Here is a 20,257-nt window from a genome sequence, read left to right on the forward strand (position 1 = left end):
GAGCAATTATGACTATAAATCCCCGAGAAGAAGGTTGAATTATATTGAATGATGTATTTTATCAGCGAATGATTTTTTATATAAAAACATTCATTTATTGAGAGGCATGAAAAACAATTTACACAAAGTCTGAAAAGCTGCTTTTCCATCCTTGTTTAATATACTGAGCAGGTCACAGGAGCTTCTCCAACTGTGTTTCAAGGACACGATTTGAGATTAATAACATCAGTGTATGGCGTAATGGTTTGACACAAAAATCCTTCACATTTTTGCTATGAAGTCTACCCGTTTAATATCAACTTTTGCTTTGACAGTCTTTAATGCGGCATATCTGCATCAAGGGCCGTTTGAGAGGGAAATCATACGTGCTCTCACATATATAGCATCATACTCTAAGGCATGCAGAAATATACTTACTTATATACATCTAGACACAGTCATACCCATGCGCAAACAATACTATACTCTCTCATACATACTACTATATTCTCTCACGCATAGAACTATTGTATACTCTCATACACACACACCTATACTCTCACACATACTATCTGACTCTCCACTACACTTGCGCTTACGCATATTACACACTCATACATGAACTACTACACTGAAGTCACACACATACTAAATTACTATACTCTCTCACATATACTACTACATTTTTTCGCAACTCGTGAACTGTACAACACATACACACACAGATCAGAGCGCATCGCTATGAAAAGTACCCAAAAGTAGAACAACACTTAGAGTGAGGTGATCATTAAACTCGGTGTGGAAAAAAAACAATGTTAATTGCAATTTTAATGACGAGTGTGAAAGAATGGTCACGTGTGTGAGAGAGTATAATAATGTGTTTGTGTGAGAGTCTGTAGATGTGTGTGCTTGTGTGTGTGTTAGAGTATAGTAGTGTGTGTGAGACGTAGAGTAGTGTGTGTATGAAAATATAATAGCATGTGTGAGAGAGTATAGCCATGTGTGTATGAGAGTGTAATAGAGAGTACAGTAGTGTGTATGAAAGTATAGCAGTATGAGTGGGAGAGTATAGTAGTACATGTGAGCGAGTAAAGTAGTTTGCTTGTGACAGCATTCTAATTATGTTTATTTGTTATTGAGAGTATACTAATATGTTCGAGAGGGTGTAATGGCGTGTGAGAGAGTAAAGCAGTGAGTGTGAGAGTATAACAGTGTTTGTGCATGTGAACGACTGTTTCTGTATGAGAGTATAGTAGAATGTGTGAGAGAGTATAGTAGTGTGTCAGAGAGAATAGTGGTAAATGTGAGAGACTGTAGTAGTATGTGTCTGACAGTATTGTAGTCGGTGTATCAGATAATAGTAATATTTGTGAGAGAGTATAACAGTTTGAGTGAGAAATCAAAGATTATAGTAGTGTTTGAGCATCGGTAAGACTGTGTCTGTATGAGGGTTTAGTAGTCTATATGAGAGTTCCATCACATTTATTCCATCACATAAATAGGATCTTCTTGAAAGTTCTGATTTTGGAAGCACAAGATTCAGCAATGAGCAACTAACATTGACTATTGAATGAGGCCAAAAGAACAATAAGTGGTTATATCAGCATTGCAGCTGGCGTGGACGTGCTCACACTGCAACAGTGAGGCAGGGCAGGGGAGGGAATGTATGTTTGCTCTCCCACCACAACCGCTCCCCTACCCTGCAATTGTTCATCCCTCATCTTTGTGAGATTCAACTTCACAATCGATGGGATGGTAAGCCAGAGGCAGCCAAGTATCAGCCTTTGCAGCCACAACAGTTTATTTCTTTGTCAATTGTGTGCGCGGATGAGTCTGCATTTCTTTTGGACGACATGTTGTGGGGCAGCCTGCTTTATGCATCAACTGAGCTCATTGATGCACGCTGCAAAATTAAGTCTGCAGATGGGAACTAGAGAAAATGATTATGGGGATGTTCGGTTTTGACATAAACCTCAGTCACAGCACAGCTTTTGTCTTTAGACTACATGTGTGGTGACTTTTTAAAATGTGGATACATCACACTGTCAGATAGGGGTGGGCCATGCCACGGATTTTGGTTTTGAAGTAAATACAAGGTAGTGTTGATCCATACCAATCCAATACCAATACTGTTTGATTAGAAATCCCATGATCATTGCAGAGAGTAGACTAAAAACACAGCACAAAGAGTTTAAGCACTAAAAACATTCTATTCTTTGTTATATAAATAGAATGCAATAGTTAACAGTGTAAATAATAAATAGTTCTATTAAAACTGTTTTGAAAGTCAAGAGAGTCAAACCAAAATAAGCAGCAATGTAACCCAAAATACACAAAATAACCAAGTAAATTCATCAACTATATCATCTATTGCACATTATTTTTCACCCGTAGACCACCGTTTTCACAAACAGTCAGGTAGATAACTTTAAGTGTGGAAAATGCAAAAAGAAACTGACTCAGCTCTTTTGTTTTTGTGGACGTAATTTCCCTCAAAAATACATTCCACTCCCCCATTACTGAACAATATTGAATATCAACACCATTTTCAACAGACTGTCGGATGTGGGGAAAATAAGATGACATTTTTGGTTTTGCTGACTTAGCAGCTTTGACAGAAAGACATTCTACTCTCTCAGGCCAAAACCAGTTTGGCCAGGATCAAAATTGTTTACAAGCAGTATAGGTGAAAAACCCTGCCGAAAAGGGAAACGCAAACCAAAAATGAAGGTGATGCTGTAATGGCCCACAGACATTCTAGTTTTTTATGTTATGCACTTGCAAAGGAGATTATTATTTCTCACTGTTGTTTGTTATTTTGACTACTAGGCACTGATTAAATCATTGTTACTCTAAGCCAATAATATTACTGTTTTTCGATAGCCACGCCTTTCAGGGCTGGTCTGCTTTTTCTCGCCCAGGAGATTTGAAATAAAGAAAGTGTCATGATTACTGATTTGAAGCACCTGTGCCCGCTCGTTTGGCGCCAACGGCCTTGGACTCTGATTGGCTCCATGTCACTATTTAAACCCGCTCCTTTCTGTCACCTGTTGTCAGTCCGTCTGAGAACCTCAGTTTACTCTAGGCAAGCTTTTCGACCCTGACTCACTCCTGTTTTGGTTTCCGTCTGTTCCCGGCTTTGACTTGTTTTTTGATCTTGACCACGTCTACTCTCCTCTCCTGGCTTTCGACTCGTTGCTGATCTCGACCACTTTTTTTGCTCTCCTGTCCCGGCTACTCACCTGTTTTTTCCGCTCCGACACTGCCATCGCTCGCCAAGAAAGTGCCACTTCCGTGTTCAGAGCGACCTGCTCCCCGCAACCAGCGATCACCGGATCATGTGTGCAATCCTTTCTCTTCTTCCCAATAAAACTGAGAGAACTGTCTCTGTTCTGGTCCTGACAGAAAGGGCTCAGGGGACAGCTTTTAGAACAGGTTGGAATTATGTTCTTCCCGTGCTTGCGTGGGTTTCCTCCGGGCACTCCTGTTTCCTCCCACATTCCAAAGACATTTCAGGTGGATTGGCCGGTCCAAATTGTCCCTAGGTGTGAATGAGCGAGCAAGTTGTCTGTCCCTGTGTGCCCTGCAATTGGCTGGCAACCAGTTCAGGGTGTCCCCTGCCCACTGCCCGATGATTGCTGGGATGGGCTCCAGCACCCCCACGACCCTACTGAGGATAAGCGGTGCAGATAATGAGATGAGTGAGATGAGATAATTGTGTTTAAACTTTATTTGCATGACGGAAATTATTTTCAAAATATTATGCAACGGAAGCTATTTTAGTATTGTCTTTTCCTAGGGATCTTTGTACGGTCTCCTGATTTCCTTGGAAGTTTAAAATTAATGATATCTTCTCTCCTTTATGAGTGTATAATGAACTATAACTTATCAGAAGCATATTTATTTCCTGAGCATCTGTCGATATAGAGTAAGGCACACAATTCTCTTGACTCATGGAAGATGGCAATAGTGAGACCAAGAATCCACACCTCAGCCCGAAAATTTTGAATCATTGATAAAAACAGCAAATTAACCAAACCATTTTTTTTTTGCATTGATTTTTTTTAACAATGTAGGATTAACTGTCTATTGATACTTTTATTCAAAACAAAATGCACATAAACTTCATTTAAATGTAAAAGTAATGAAATAAACATCGTTTTAAATGCTAAAATTCAAATATTGCTTTCCTGCTTCGCTAATGGAACGATGAATAATATATAGGTTATTTTATTTGTAACTCTGATTGTGCCTCACCAAACCTCAATGCTTGTCACCGCTTACAACATCTGTTTTTTATATCATTTGTTTTTATAGATATTTCAGGTGAGCGAGCCGGCTAACTTACCGGACCTGGAAAAACAAACATTCACACTCATGATCTCACCTACACGTTTGAGATTGAAAGACAACACATATATTTTTAGAATATGCAGTGATGGTACTGTAATTCTCTATTCGTTTTGCCGATGATATTGCCTGATTGGCAGGATAAGTACAGGGACTCAGAAATCTGGTCAGTTATCTGGACAAAGGATCTACCCAGTATAGGATGGAATCAGCATAAAAAAATAAAAGTAATGACCAAGGTGTCACCAAAAACATTACCATCAACCACCAAGAAGAGCTTGAATCTGTCACCAAATTTAAATATCTTGGAACTGTTATATCAGAAGACGGATCAGAACCAGGAAACATGCAAACCACAGCCTTTTGTGCCAGATTGGATGGACAGTAATTTAGTAGTGAACTCAAGATCAGACACATGCAAGCACTGGCTACTTTCATCTTCCTCTATACTTGAGAGACATACACTCTCATTTCAAATGTTTTATTGGTTTTATAACACAAGTTATAAACAACATATGTTACAACATGTCATTTACACAAGGAGAAAGAAAACAAACAAAAAAACAAAATCCGAACGTGAGCTCTAAATCACCCTCCCTACCCCCCTCAACCAAATCCACCTCACCCCACCCCATTTCCCCGAGTGCAATCAATGTCAGGCATAGACTCTCACAGTAAAAGCTGGAAAAGAAAATCCAGGCGGTGGTGATGCGATGCTACAGGAAACTTAAAGGCATCAGCTACATAGTCCATGTGACAAACAAAACAGTGTGCAACACCATCAGAGGGCACACTGTGCTTGACGAAGAACTGCTGTCAACTGTGCACAGACGAAAACTGCCGTGGAATAGTCATGTCACAAGATATTCAGGACTGGCCAAGATGATGCTCCAGGACAAGGTCCAATGGGACGGGAGGAGAGGAAGACCGAAAAAGGAATGGACTGGTACCAACTTTGCAATGACCCAAATGCAGGCAAGAAACCGTCAACAGTGGAGAAGGTTGCCCAGAGTTGCATACTCATTGGTTCTCCGACGACCAAGGCGGTTAAGGGAAAAGTGAACCGTAACTTTCCATGATTAACAACTGTATTTTATGCTGACTTACAATCAGCAAACTAAAAATGTCAATCAGAGGACAATTTCTCACCATTTCTATTCATTTGCAATTTATTTGCTCAGGAAGGATTTCGGTTTGCTGATAGAGCCACTCCCAATCTGCCAAATAAATAGCATTCATTAAACTCATGTCTGATGCACAGGAAGGCAGCAGGTTTACAATATACAGTATTTCTGAATATATCTGTGAAAGGCAGCATTGCCAGAGCTTCTGTAATGAAATATACCAAAAGCGGCACAGAGTGTTGCATAAGGGAGAGGATGTGACGCCTCGGTTCTCATAGAATTCGAGCAATAGGGGATTTATCATCAGGAGGAAATCGTTTATGTGGAAAAGAGGGCAGACTTTTGGAAACAGCAAACTTTTGGCTTGAGCTCTAGCCTAACCTGTAGTTCAATAAGATGTTTACCCTGCAAACTCGCACCGGATGAATTTGCTGCCAAGGTCCAATATGGAGGCCGTCCAGCTCAGTACAGACGCTTTTTGCGAGGGCACCGACATCAACGTCCTTTCCTTTCTTTTCCAATTCTCCTCTCACAAGGACTTTGAGGCAAAGCAGAGGAAAGCAATGTCCCTACCCCTGTAGATTGCAGTTACAGTATACGTTTATTCTATTTTTGAATTGAATTGTCTTTATTGTTATTGATATCGACGTTGTGAAACCTTGTATTTAACGGGATTAGGCTCAGCACTCCCGGGTAAAGATGCAATAAAGACTTTAAAGATGAACATAAGATAAAAGAATATGCAAATTAATCTTAAGCTTCGACACTGGTCGACGTTATAATCAGTGGCGGGCCTGGAATTTCTAACCTAGGCCTTTAGTGATGGCTTTTAGTTTTTAGTGATGTGTCGTTCTATGGGCTGGCGCTTGGAAGTGAAAAAAACGAGCCGGCAACCCACTGATCAAGAGCCGGTTTCCTTCGAGACGCGTTTATTCTCTTGTGATTAATCAATATGCATGTATTTTTTTCAGGGATCCTATCTTGTTGACTTTTAAATTGTTGAACATAAAACAATCGTTAAACTTGTTTTGTGGGTTTTTTTGTACATCTGTAAATATTTTAATTTATGTTTCCTGTGTTTTTCTGCGAAACTGTATTTTACAAAAAAAAGTAGTTTATTTTTGCATTTCATAGACTATTTGTTGTTGCACTGAAAAGTCAATATTTGTAAAATATATTTAGAAGTGTAACTTTCAGAAATTCTGGGTTGCTTGACATTAAAGTTGCTCGGCATAAAAAGGTTAAACGTTTTGATGAGTTAACAGTTCAATGTAGAGAGATTTTTTTTGATATTATAATTAAGTCGAATAATAGATTTTAGACATTGGTGCGTTACTGCCCCCTAGCTTACATTTTCTTGAGTCTGAAAAAAGGCATCGATGTCACCAACTTGAAATCTGATTGGCGAAACCATCGGATTTATTGTCAATAATTATTTTTCAGGAGGGCCTGATTTCTGACCCTGGCAATGAGTAATGGCTAAAATGTGATTGGTTAAATGCTTGAAGATGACAGCACACATCTGGAAGCATCACAACAAGGGAGAAGCAATGAAAGGAAGCAGACAGATCATTTTGAATTATTTGATAAGTATTCATGGACAAAATATAATTAAATTACCTGTTGTTTTTTAGGCCAGCAGATAGGGCCTTGCAGGTTTTGACAGCCCACCACTGGTTATAATAAAAGTGAACTGAAAGAATAGTGTATCTTAACAGTATTGCAATGAAAAGTATTGCAATAACATTTGGCAGCACTAAAAAAATTCCCAAATAAGTCATGAGATATATTTTCAATGTTTTATGCACTTGTTTAGTGTGGTGAAGGCTCTGTTTAATGATTACAGTAAATCAATAAAAATATTATTGCAGGTAATTTTCCTCAATTTGTAAGAATACATTTTGTCATCTTAGCAAAACAGATTTGATATAGTAAGAATGAGACAATAACATACCGTTTAGGTTTAAATTTCGAATTTTGTTAGAATTTTTTATAAAGATTATTTTTTTAACTGTATTATTATATGTTTTGAAATTAAAATATAAAAAAGTATCAAATACTTTATTACCTAATCGTGGGGTGTATTGTTTGAGGTGTCCTTGAAAAGTTAGATATTTTCTATATCAATTACAGAATGTGTTAACAATGCCCAACTGCCATTATGCTTTGTTTCCACTGCGCCTACCTGCTTTCCTCTTACTTTTAGCAGAGCTGTTCGGCGCAGAACACATTAGGTTCGAAGAATGGAGGCCAAGGGGCGAGCTGGAGAATGACGTGATGCTCGTAACCGTGGTTTTTTATTTTATTTCCGTTTGTAGGTGTAGCATGAAAATGATGAAAGTAAGAAAAGCCCTTCTTCAGTACAAGAGTTCATTTTAGCGTTCCTTAAAAAATGCATGTACTTGTACTTGAGGCTGCAATGATGACATAAGCAAGAAGATGAGAGTAACTAATTTCGGAATTCCGTACACCCCCTTTAAGAAATAAAATATGTTTTCTTATTTAATTTTCTATCTTATTGTTATTATTGTTCTTGTAAAATAAGAGATCAAAGGATTATTTCCGAACCAATTCTATTTCATATCACTAACATCACCCATGCCAACAACAGAGGTTGAGTTGTTAAGATGAGTGTGTGGTCATGGATGAAATGCTGCTGCTGTTATGGTGAAAAAGCAAGACTTTCAGATATTCCCAGTGTGATTAAAAAGTACTGACACAGGCCAGACACTTTTCCATTCTGTTGACTTCAAACTGCATCGGTTCAGTCTGAAAGTTGCTTTGAGGCAAGGCTGACACTTACTAAATGCGCAGAATGTATCAAGCGCCCTTGGAAGTCTAGCGCTATCTTGTTCCTGCGAAACCTTTAAAGCGTGATTTTTCCTTTCAATTGTGTCCAACAACTTGTAAGAAATGGTCCAGGGTATTACGATCCAAACGCCTGTCAAGCAACGGAAATCACTATTTGCTATTGCGCTTACACCAAATTTCAATGGCATCCAACGTAACATCCATCCATTATCTGGACCACTTATCCCCAGGAGGGTCGTGGGGGTGCTGGAGCCCATCCTAGCTATTCTTGGGCAGTGGGCAGGGGATACCCTGAACTTGTTGCCTGCCAGTTACAGGCCACACAGTTACAGACAACTCACTCGCTCATTCACACCTAGGGACAATTTGAAACGGCCAATTAACCTGACATACATGTTTTTGGAATGTGGGAGGAAACCGGAGTGCCTGGAGGAAACCCACGCACACACGGGGAGAACATGCAAACTCCACACGGGGAGGTTGTGGTAGCTGGACTATAACCCTGAAACTCTGCATGCGGGGCTGTGCGCTTACCACCCAGCCCACATGAAAGCAATAGTCCAATTGGAAACACACGTGACCCACAAGTAGCAATGTTAAATTTTTAGCTACAGGCCGATATCTGAGAAAAAAATAGTAAAATGATGATTTATTTATTTTTCTTACATTTTTTTGGAGGGGAAAAATATGACATTCAAAAAACCACTTTAAACTTCAACATTAGATTATCCCTTTAACTACAAAAACATTTAGATGACATCACACCGAAAAAGCAAAGAAAACATTAAACGTGATTCTCTTGTTGGTGGGTGGAAGGCCGAAATTTAGATATTGCTACCTTCAAAATAGTTCATCATAAGGCTCATCATAAGGCTCATTTCTTTTACTTTCCATCGATACAAAAACACAGATTTGATATTTGTCCCACATTGGCTCCTATTTATTAGATCACATATTATTAACAATATTATTCATATGTGAGGCCATGTAAAACATGTACAGAGATATGATTAAGGTCTTAGTCTGACTGCAAGTATTCCGATTGCAATGTTTTGGATAATCCTATCCTTTTTGTGATTACTTGTGTATGATTACGAAGGCTGCAACGATTAGTTATTACATTACGTTTAAAAATGGTGTAAATACGCTTTTACCTTCCTTTAGCATAAGAAGTCCAACTAGGTTGGCGATAGAAAGCATCCTCCTTTGCCTTTTGTGCTTTTGTGGGGCCAGAGAGTTTTGTTGACATTGTGGCTTTTGGAAAAACTCAAAACTGAAAAAGAATTGTACGTACCTACATTGCAGGTTTGTCAAGCTACTTTACATACGTGGAGAACTAAGATGGCAGCTTTGTTGACGACTAGACACAGGCAGGAAAAGGGTTTGACAAAACACAATGCACAATCCGCGAAGTAGCGAAACCGCGATACAGTGAGGGATTACTGTATTCCTCTTTGAGCCTGTTCAACTGTAACTTGAGCAATAAAATCCATCAATAATGTTGACATATTGCCTAGCGAAATAACCCTCTCGAACCCAACATGTCTTTTGTTTGGATATTTTGTAGTTACCAGGTCAACCATTAGCATTAAGGTCACAATTTTACCGGTGGACTACAGCCTAAAGCAAAGGCTTTCAAACAGCATATACAAGAAATATATGCTGCTTTAAAATGCGCATTATACACTGAACAACTATGTAAATATTACATTTTGAAAGTAAAATGTATTTTCACTTAAAATTTAAACAAAGTAGACAACTTCCCAATGGGCTGCTTTAGAGTTAGACTCAGAATATTTATGGAATAAAATAGAATAAAAACCGATATCTGATTAGTTGCTCCTTAATATGGGCTCATTAGCAACACAGCTATCTGTGCTGTAATGCAATGGTTCTCAAGCGCAGCCCTAGTGGATTATGGGTTACTTAATCAGTGATTGATTTATTTTCATATTTATTCTTGATTTCTTTTCTTTATTCTAAAATCTGATTTTGTGTATGGCATTTCTTAAAAAAAAAAAACATATTTTAGTATGGTGGTTTTATCAGTTTTTAACAATGTTTTATCAGAACTTTTTGTGGCCCAATGTCATCCAGACCCCATTTCTGGGAGCCCCCAGTTAAATTGAATATTAGACCCCTGGTTCAAAATGTAGCAAAAAGGAAGCGGCTTGCATTCCAGAATTTATGGTATGTCCTTTTTGAGGACCATCACCTCTACAACAATACACCAATACCTGTTACTGTACCTGTCAACCCATATGTTTTGCTTGTATTTTCTACAATTTTCATAATTTCAAATTATCATACAAATCTTTATACAAGAAAAATAATAAATACACTACATTTTTTTAAAATGTGTTTTATTGTTAGACGTATCTCGTCTTGGTGCGGCACGGCGGATGAGTGCTTAGCACGTCCGTGGCACAGATCTGAGGTCATGTGTTCAAAACCAGCTACCTTCCTGTGCAATTACCATGTTCTCCCTGTGCCTGCATGGGTTTCCTCCGAGCAGTCTGCTTTCCGCCCACATTGGTGATTCTAAATTTTCCCTCGGTGTGAATGGTTGTGTCCCCTGCGATTGGCCGGCAACCAGTTTAGAGTGTCCCCTGCCCACTATCGAAAGATGGCTTGGATAGGCTCTGAAACACCGGGACCCTAGTGATGATAAGCCGTGCAGACGATGGATGGATTGATCTTGTCTCTTTCGGCTATAATCTGGATTGTGCCAATTACTGCTAGCAAAAGACAATTTCATTTAAATTGCTAATATAATTTCTTTATTCTACACAGTCTGTCATGATGTGAGTAAATAGTGTTTGCTCAGTTAATTATCGCTCAGTAAGGGGAATTACAATAATTAACAAGGGGAGGAATTGGCTGAAGTTGAAAGGTATGTGATGTTGTTCCTCAAACTGTAAGTTCTTAAAACTATCTCGAAAATGAAGTGTAAAAGAAGTTCCAGTGACAACGCTGAGCTACTTGTCTTTTTATTATCCGTCACATAAACCAGAATGTAGCCTTCTCCTGCATGCAAACTAACAAGAACATTTTTCTCCATTTTGTCAGCAATTCAACCTTGGCAGAGGTTTTCGCTCCGCTGCTTATCGGGCCAGTAATGAGATGCAAAGACAAGACTGACTAATGACCAGGCATCCTTGTGTCTCAGCTCCTCATACAATTGCAAATTTCAATTGCTCACATAGCCATTGATATATGAATAAGGCATGCAAATCAATTCAGCCTATCGAGGTGCGACTGAGCTGCTTTTTTTTAAGCTGTCGCCAATCAAGGCTGCTCTGCGGGACTGCTAGACGTGGGCCTCGCCTCGTGAGCATTCGAGGGTTGTCGGTCCAAGAACGCCTCGTCCAACTTTCGCAAGATGCTTTCCTTCGGAGACTCCATCTGTTAGTCTAACAAGCCCTCGCTGCTGACATGCAAGCGGGTTAAGTCAAGCTTGCTTCAATCCATTGCAGTCACGCGCACATCTTTTTATCTTTCTTGTTTTTGCATCAGTTTAATAGACGTCTGCCCTGATAAGGTGATAGATTGATGGGTTAGTGATAAGTTCGTTCTATTTTTAATATCAGACACCTGCAAAGGAGAGTTCAAAGTGCAGACGCTCCCCTACTTTCGACCATTTGACTTACGAAAAATGGTAGATGCAGAAAAAAAATTCGGGATGTCGAAAATTATCCTGACAATGCTGTAAGTTAAATTTTGTATTGTGTGCACCTTTTTCCGAGTACAGGACATTACTGTAGTGCTTCTTTCCGCCGCTACAGGCAAGGGGTAGCACTGTGAGAGGTCACCCAGCATCCAAAAAAATCGGCTTCTACTTCCTAGTTCGTGTGTAAACATGACAATGCGTACTCTATCTCTAGCGCGCTAAGAAATTTGACGTTTTGATTGTTTAATATGGTCGGAACACTTTTTTACCACGGAGGAAGACCTCGCATCTTCCAAAAGTAAGTTAAACTCAACTTTATATATCTTTATACAACATAATGTTTTATGAAATGTTTATTTTTTAGTATAAAACAATAAAGGTTACTTATAAAAGCCTTAAACATACAAAATATAGCACTGAAGCAACTTAATAACAAATTCAACTTACTAACGATCGTCTGTAACCCATTTTGTTTGTAAGTAGGGCAGCATCTGTATGCCAGTTCCTTATTTTGACCATTATTGCGGACGGAAATTTTATTTTTTTACTCTTATATCATTGTCATTATCAGCCAATCGTGTTGCACTTCTTTGATATCCACAGCCCTTACATTAACCCTTGCTTTTTGAAACCTCAAAGATATACTGAAAATAGAGGGCTCAGAAAAGGGCGTTAGAATGGGAATGGAGAATTCTTTATCCAGAGGCTTCTCTCCATGTCCTCCTTGCAAGTTTAAAATCATTTGAAATTCGTAATATATATATATATATATAAAATTGAATACTCTTTTATACACTGACAACGAAGAACAAACTCATTTTACAGACTCAAGCATTAGTTTGATAAATAAAAATAATGAATATAGACTTTCTAATTTATGTTATACAATAACAACTGCACTGTAATCATAAGCAGGGAGACTGTTTAGCCAATTGGTAAGTAGAACAGAAGTAACGAAACCGTAAAACATAAACTATATACCATATGAATAAGCCCATAAATTAATCACATAATACCTAAATATATGACATAAAGGCAATTTATTCATATATTTATGCATTTTGGCATATATTTTGCCCCAAAAAATTAATAAAATCCCATGTATTTCATATGTTTAGGAATTACGTGTTTACTTATGAATAGTTTATTCATCACTTATCAACAAATAGGTAAAGCTCCAGCAATTTGTCATTTAAATAACATTTTGTAGTGACAAAATACATGTCAAAATTCAAGACAGAATACACGATGACAAAATGGATGACAAAATGCATAAATAAATGAATAATCCGCACTTATCTCATAAATTGAGGTCTTCCAGGTTTTATTTGTGTCCCTTACTCTGTATGGAATATATTGATAGGTATTTAAGCATTTATTGATACATCTATTTCTACGTATGACAGGATACAGTGGGTACTCCATATGAGTTATCCTTTCACATCTCACAAAGACACAAAGCAAAAAGCATGGAAACTGCCTTTTTCTCTACCGGGTGCGTTTGCTTTTTGCTGATTCAGCGGGCGAAAAACGCCACTCCCTGTTGATCGGCTGACAATCATTGTTGATTTTATCAGTCGGCCTCATAAAACGGGGCAGTTTTAGCATCCTAATGATGAGTTAATGGTGAGAGGGAGTGGGCGACGCTGCAGGGCTGATTTGTGTAGAATTTCCGCTCACATCCATCAAGGTAATCAAACTGGTATCGGGTGTTGGGGGCTTTTGGGAGTGTGATACAGAACTCTTGTGACCATTCAGATGGTTTATTTTTTATTTTTTAAAAGAGCTAAGCAAAAATAAAAATGAGAAAAATGACGCTGTGTGGTCACCACGAGTCTCCATAGTTTGTATTCTCCCTTCTGCTCTTTAGCACTCGTTTTTTGGTAGTCAAATAATACAAGATGTCCCTTCAAAATAAAGGTCTCAAACTCATTTTAGCTCATGGGCCACATGGTCGAAAATCTATTCTCATGGGGGCCGGACAACTCCATCGTTGGCATGAAATATGTATCTTACCTGGAGGGATGTGGCTCTTTTTGGAGGCTCACAATTACATTATGTTTCAGGGATGTGAGGTTTTATTCCAAAATGATTAGTTAAGGATTTTTTTCTTAAATATTTTTCAGCCCTAAATCAGATAAAAACGTGGCTGAAATACGACAGGACAGGCTGGACTTTTAGCATTAGCTTCTTGATTGGTCTTCTCAAGGTTTTTTCATTTTCGTTTTCATTTTCATGTTGAGGTTTTTGAGTTTTTCCTTACCCTCACGTAGGTTTTAGATCAGGGGAGGGTGTAATAATAGTCTGTGGTTTGCAATAATCCGTGGTCTGTGCAGCCCTTTGAGACTCTTTGTGATTATGGTCTATACAAATAAACATGACTTGACTTGATGGAACTGAATGAATAGAAAATATGTATGTATCTACCCTGCAGAAAGCAATGAGCTGCAACCAACATGTAAAGATGTTACTGTTTCTGAACAAAACCGTGCCAATCGGTTTTCCCTATAGCAACGCAGCCAATGAGAGATAATTGACACTCTTGCATTGAATTTATACATACTGTGCAATTAGAGGTATTTATGAATTTGAATTTATGAAATTCTTAGTATTTTTGTTACATTGCTGCTTTTTTCGTTTGACTCACTTGGCTTTTGCTCTGACAGAGTTCGAATATGTTTTTTGTTTTTATTGTTTAATACTGTAAATGTTTGGAGTATAGTTATTTGATTAAAAAAATGAAATACTTGAGTCCTTAAAATTATTGTGCTGTTTATTGTAATCGTAAAATAACACCAGCAGACGTGTTCAATTATTTAATGATGATGACCAATACAAGCAAACCGTATCGGTTTTTAATTGGTTTTGGTCAATATTACCATGTATTTACTTGGATCAGATCAATACCAAAATTCTTATTGTCGCTCACCCCTAATAAAAACATTAATTATGCAATAGGAAATCACCACTCCCCACCCAACATGACCTCAAATACACACCCTAAATAGTTGAAAAATGAATGGAACACAAACACCCCCAAAATACACAAATAGAACAATAAAAAAGGGGAAAGGAAAAGGAGATTATTTTTCAATTTGCCTTTAAAAAAAACAACTATTTTTATTAGAGTTAAAGGGAGGGAACTGAATATTTTCGTCAAGCATGGATTGTGTCTGCATAAAATGAGGTGTGAATTTTGCTCAGGTTGGATGAGGCATGCAATATTAGCCACACGTCAATCAAAAATCACTTACCGGAGGATGGAGAGGCGAGGATCTTATACTCTCTTGTTGCAGGAAAAAAATAAAAAATATATATATATGTGGACATATATATGTGCTGGCTGTGCAGGTCCCTCGCGGTGGTCCCCGGTCAAGTGTGACTGCAAGCTCGGCTCATATTATTCCCACATGCCGTCGTTTAGGAACTGAGAGCCGCCTTGGCTCGATGCTTCCCTCCGCCCCTCAATATCCTCGATGCGGCAATGGAGCAGACAAAAAGAGCATTAACAAAAGACGCTGGCCAACTTATTGTAGCAATGTAGTCGCTCTGGGATTGCAAAGAGAATGTGTCATCACAGAGGAAAGCTGTAAAGAACGTGCGTTGCGTCCCTTACAGAGGAGAAGCAGATTGGAGCGTAAAGGATGGAGAGCATTAACGGCAAAAAGGCACAAGGCTGTCACTCGCCCACCCTCTCTCTCTCTCCCTCTCTTCTCTCTCTCTCTCTCTCTCTCTCTCTCTCTCTCTCTCTCTCTCTCTCTCTCTCTCCCTCTCCCCCTTTCCGATTCTTATGCGCGCACACATGCTATTTTGTGAATGAACATCCTCTGGAGCAGTGGTTATCAACTGATCTAACTTCAGGACCCACCATTTCAAGGAAAAATCACGCTTCTCAAATGAAAGGATTATGCAGTTTGAAGCATAGATACATATATAATATATTAGGGTAGCAACAAATAATCGGTAAAATGAATTTCAATTCATTCAGTGCTAAAAGGTTTGTTTCCAGGAGCATTGTCCCTGAGTAAGGTAAAAATACGTTTTTCTTGTTAAGTTTTTAAAAAATATATCATCAAGCCTCTGGGGATGTTTTTCAGTGTGATAAATCACCATTAGATGGCATGAGTAGCTTTGATTAGATCTTTGTTCACACATCGAGGAAGCCCATATTCTTAGTGTTGCTTCCTATATCTAATAAATGAGTCCGTGTAGGTGAAGTTAAGCAGTGTGGTGAACGTGAGAAGCATGGGCAAATGGGCAGCTAACTCTTTAACAGAGCTTATTCCATTCAAAAAAAGATGACCCCTCATCATCGTCACGTCAGGGAGGGATGACATTTTGTGCAAAGCCACATAAACACGGTCGCCTGAGGGAACACGATCGCCTTGGTGACTGAAATCAAGTGATATGCATGGTTCAGTGGTCATGCAATAAAATGCTATTTTGCAAGAAAAGTTCCCTTGTGGAAAGCATTGTTTAGAAAATAGAGGTATCACAAGTGCAGAAAAACCAACACCAAAGTGAAAGCTCTGCCTGAAATGCATCCTTTCGCAAAAAGTTGTTTTTATTAGGAGTTTTCTTAGAAACTGGTATTTCCAAGTACCTTAGTTTAACTGTAGTCTACTAAACAGTGGGAAAGGCTAGAACATACCGCTTTTCCAATAAAAAACGAGGAAGCGTTTAAGCTTTCTTTCAATATATCCTATATTCCTATTTTCTGTGGGCCTTCAAAATGAGTCAAAATTGCAATACTGGCTAGCATCCATACTTTCCATTTGAGAAAAATGTCTGGCATCGAATGAGTTAAATTCCAATTGTCATGAGGTCCTACTGTATATAACTTGTTAAATTTGATAAAGCTAATTAAAAGTATTCACAAACAGAAATGGTATTTTTTTTAACGACCACGGGACGTGTAGGGTTTCTCCCTACATTTTGCTCTACGCTTGCGAGACATGGACTTTCAAAGGAAAGCCGAAAAGAAAAACCAAGGCCATGGAGATACGATGCAACATAAAGCTTCTAGGCATTACCTATATAGCCCATGTGACAAACGAAACCGTGCGCAGAACCATCAGAGGGAACATTGGAACCCACAAAAAACTGTTGTCAACTGTGCATGGACAAAAACTGCAGTGTTATGGTCACGTCACAAGATCCTCAGGACTGACCAAGATAATTCTCCAAGGTGCAGTCCGAAGGAGGAGGAGGAGAGGAAGACCGGAAAACAACTGGGCTAACAACATCAAGGAATGGACTAGAGCCAACTTTGAAATGACCCAAACGCAGGCCAGGAACCATCAATAGTGGAGAAAGCTGTTCAGAGTAATATCCTCAGTCACGACAAACCAGGTAGTTAAGGGATCTGGGCGGCAGTAGCTCAGGAGGTAGAGCGATCGTCTTAGAATTAAGGGATCCCAGTTCGAATCCCGGCTTGTCCATGTTACATGTCGAAGTGTCCTTGGGTAAGACACTGAACCCCCAATACCCCCAATAAGCAGGTTAGCGCCTTACATGGCTGCACAGATCACGGCCGCTATTGGGAAATGTGAAGCACAATGTAAAGCGCTTTGGGAAGTCATTGACTTGAAAAGCGCTATATAAATGCAGATCATTACAGATCATTTCATCTGTGAACCATGAAGAGTGAACATTGCTAAATACTTGACGCAATGGGGGAATCGTGAGATTAAGACTTAAGTTTGACCCATCCGGCTTGTTTCCTCTGGAACTGTCACCTAAGTGAAGGGACACAACACTCTCAAATGGGGGATCATTAACACAACATATGAGGCAACCTCAGAAAAAGTGATTGCTCACTGCTCATTTCTGCTTGGAGGTAGAAGATTGGGGCTTTTCGTTTGTGTTTTTTATTGCGTGTGTCACTGTTGGTATAATATTGTCTGGCGAGCTTCCTGTTAGCTCCGCGGCTGCCGAGGGCTTTCCTCTTTTCTTTGCTCCTGGTTTGTGCTCGTTGTCAGCTCACCGTGTGTTGTCTGGCCAGCAAGCCTAGCAATAGCGCCGGTTTCTTGGGGCAGCAAGATGGCAGACAATGATTTAACCTCCTTCTAGGTGAGCTTTATGTTTTACAAATTAGTCCCAAAAAATATTAACCTATAAGTATTTTGAAAAAGCATATTTATATGATAATTTCGTTAATTATATAAATCAAAATTATTTTTTTCATGTATTACATTTTTTTACCACCATTAAACATTACACATTGTTCCTTTGAGTGCAGCGCTAGCAAATTATAGATCATGTATTTGTTTTTTAAATCCAGTTTTGCATAGGTAATTTAAAAAAACATATTTCAAAAGAGTGGAATGTTTCTATTTGAGCATTTTTTGTGGCTGCACCCCACCCAGGCCCTAGCTTGGGCAGCACCTGACTGTGGCTGTATCATCTCTGCTCTAGTTGATCCTTCAGACTCTGTGGCGCAACGGTAGCGCGTCTGACTCCAGATCAGAAGGTTGCGTGTTCAAATCACGTCAGGGTCAACTTCTCTTTGACATTTTTATGATTCAACTGAAAGCCAACCGAAAGCATTTGCTCATAATCATACGTTGTATTGACCAAGAGTTTAACCACAGCATTCATTAATATGGTGTTTCTAGAAAATAAGGCAAATACTGCTATTTTGAGATATTGTCACTGTCTTACTACCAGTGTTGTGCACGTTAGTGAAAAAAGTAATTAGTTACAGTAGATACTACTTACTTAATTTGAAAAATAACATATATATAAATATATATATATATATATATATATATATATATATATATATATATATATATATATATATATATATATATATATATATATATATATATATATATATATATATATATATATATATATATATATATATATATATATATATATAGATAGATAGATACACACAGTGGAACCTCGGTTTTCAAACGCCTCTCAGTTCGAACAAATCGGAGTCCGACCAAAAATTTAGAGAAATTTTTGCTTCGCTGTTCAGTCAAAAAATCGGAGTTCGAACGCCGGTACGCTAGGGTGCAATGCTGAGCGGCGTACGGGTGTTTTCGCCCCTTATTATGTCTCCGGAGAAAGTCAGTGCAAGCAGCAAAGTTGCTACAGGTGAAAAAAGAAAAGTAGTGCGTACAACTATTGCATTTAAGAAATAAATAATTGCAAATTATGAAGGAGGTGTGCGAGTGTCTGATCTTGCTAGGGAATACAGCATGGCTAAATCTACGATCAGTACGTTACTAAAGGATAAGGAGGCTGTGAAATCTAGTGATGTGGCTAAGTGAGTGCTATAAGCAAGCAACGGCGGTCCACCTGCACGTTCTGCTGACCACTACAAAGGTAAGGAATCCTATCGATAATTCTTTTCTTTATCCTTTTTATTTTTTATTTTTACACGTTAATGTTAGTGTAATCTTTTGTACGGACGATTACGATAACGTGAACGTACGATTAGCCTGGGTTAGCTTTATGTGGGTGTTGGAACGGAGCCCAACTTTCAGGGTGTTGGAACGGAGCCCCCTTTCCAATGAACCGCTCACCACTAGTTGTGGAGACCCGGTGCTAAATGACTTGTAAACGACCTGATTTTTTTTTTTTACACGTCCATGTTAGCGTAATCTTTCGTACGGAAGATTACGATAACGCGGACGTACGATTAGCCTGGGTTAGCTTTATGATCACGTTAAACATTCAAGGTAAACATTCAGGGTGTTGGAACGGATTAAAACGATTTACATTATTTTTAACGGGAAAAATGATTTCGGTGATCGAACAAATCGGTTTTCTAACAGGGTTCTGGAACGGATTGTGGTCGAGAACCGAGGTTCCACTGTATAATATACATATATATATAGATACATGTAATATACATATATAAATGTAAAGCCTTGACAACATATTTGTTTTAATAGCATGCACATAGATGTTGACTGATCGCGTTCCTTAGCTAGGTCACTTACACTAACACCACGCTCATGATAGTCGATTATGTCCTCGTTTTAAATCGTTCTCCTTTTTTCCCGGAAACCACCTAACCATTTCTCTTTCCGGAACTTATGGTTAGGGTAACAAAACGTCCCAAAAAGAAGATTCAATATGATGAGAACAAACTTGATTCGTACTATTAACAAGTGTGTGGGATCAGGTGTGGGTAGCTCATGCGCAAACTAAGATGAGCTGATGGTGGCGGCAAGTGGTCTTGAGTGGTCGCCTCTAGGAATGCTTGGAATTTCCATTCTCTTGCTATGTCAAACAACATTTCCGTTCCAAATAAATCTTGTATATCTGTTAGAACACCAGAGGCAGCAGACATGGTACAAGC

The 20,257-nt window shown here is 38.7% G+C and overlaps 1 protein-coding gene and 1 non-coding gene across 2 annotated transcripts in view; one reads left to right on the forward strand and one right to left on the reverse strand.

Annotated features, from left to right (window-relative positions):
• flrt1a (fibronectin leucine rich transmembrane protein 1a) overlaps nt 1–15,581 on the reverse strand; it is an 84,172-nt gene extending 68,591 nt beyond the window's left edge. Inside the window, exon 1 of the mRNA XM_088321435.1 lies at nt 15,189–15,581. The gene's annotated coding sequence lies outside the window, so the exon portion shown is untranslated. The remainder of the gene's footprint in view (nt 1–15,188) is intronic.
• Nucleotides 15,582–18,362: 2,781 nt separating this feature from the next.
• trnaw-cca (transfer RNA tryptophan (anticodon CCA)) lies at nt 18,363–18,434 on the forward strand. The gene has a single exon. It is a non-coding gene; the product is annotated as a tRNA-Trp (tRNA).
• Nucleotides 18,435–20,257: the final 1,823 nt, after the last annotated feature.

This window comes from Urocampus carinirostris, chromosome 17 (genome assembly GCF_059441175.1).
Source record: "Urocampus carinirostris isolate Australia breed hairy pipefish chromosome 17, RoL_Ucar_1.0, whole genome shotgun sequence".
NCBI lineage: Eukaryota > Metazoa > Chordata > Actinopteri > Syngnathiformes > Syngnathidae > Urocampus > Urocampus carinirostris.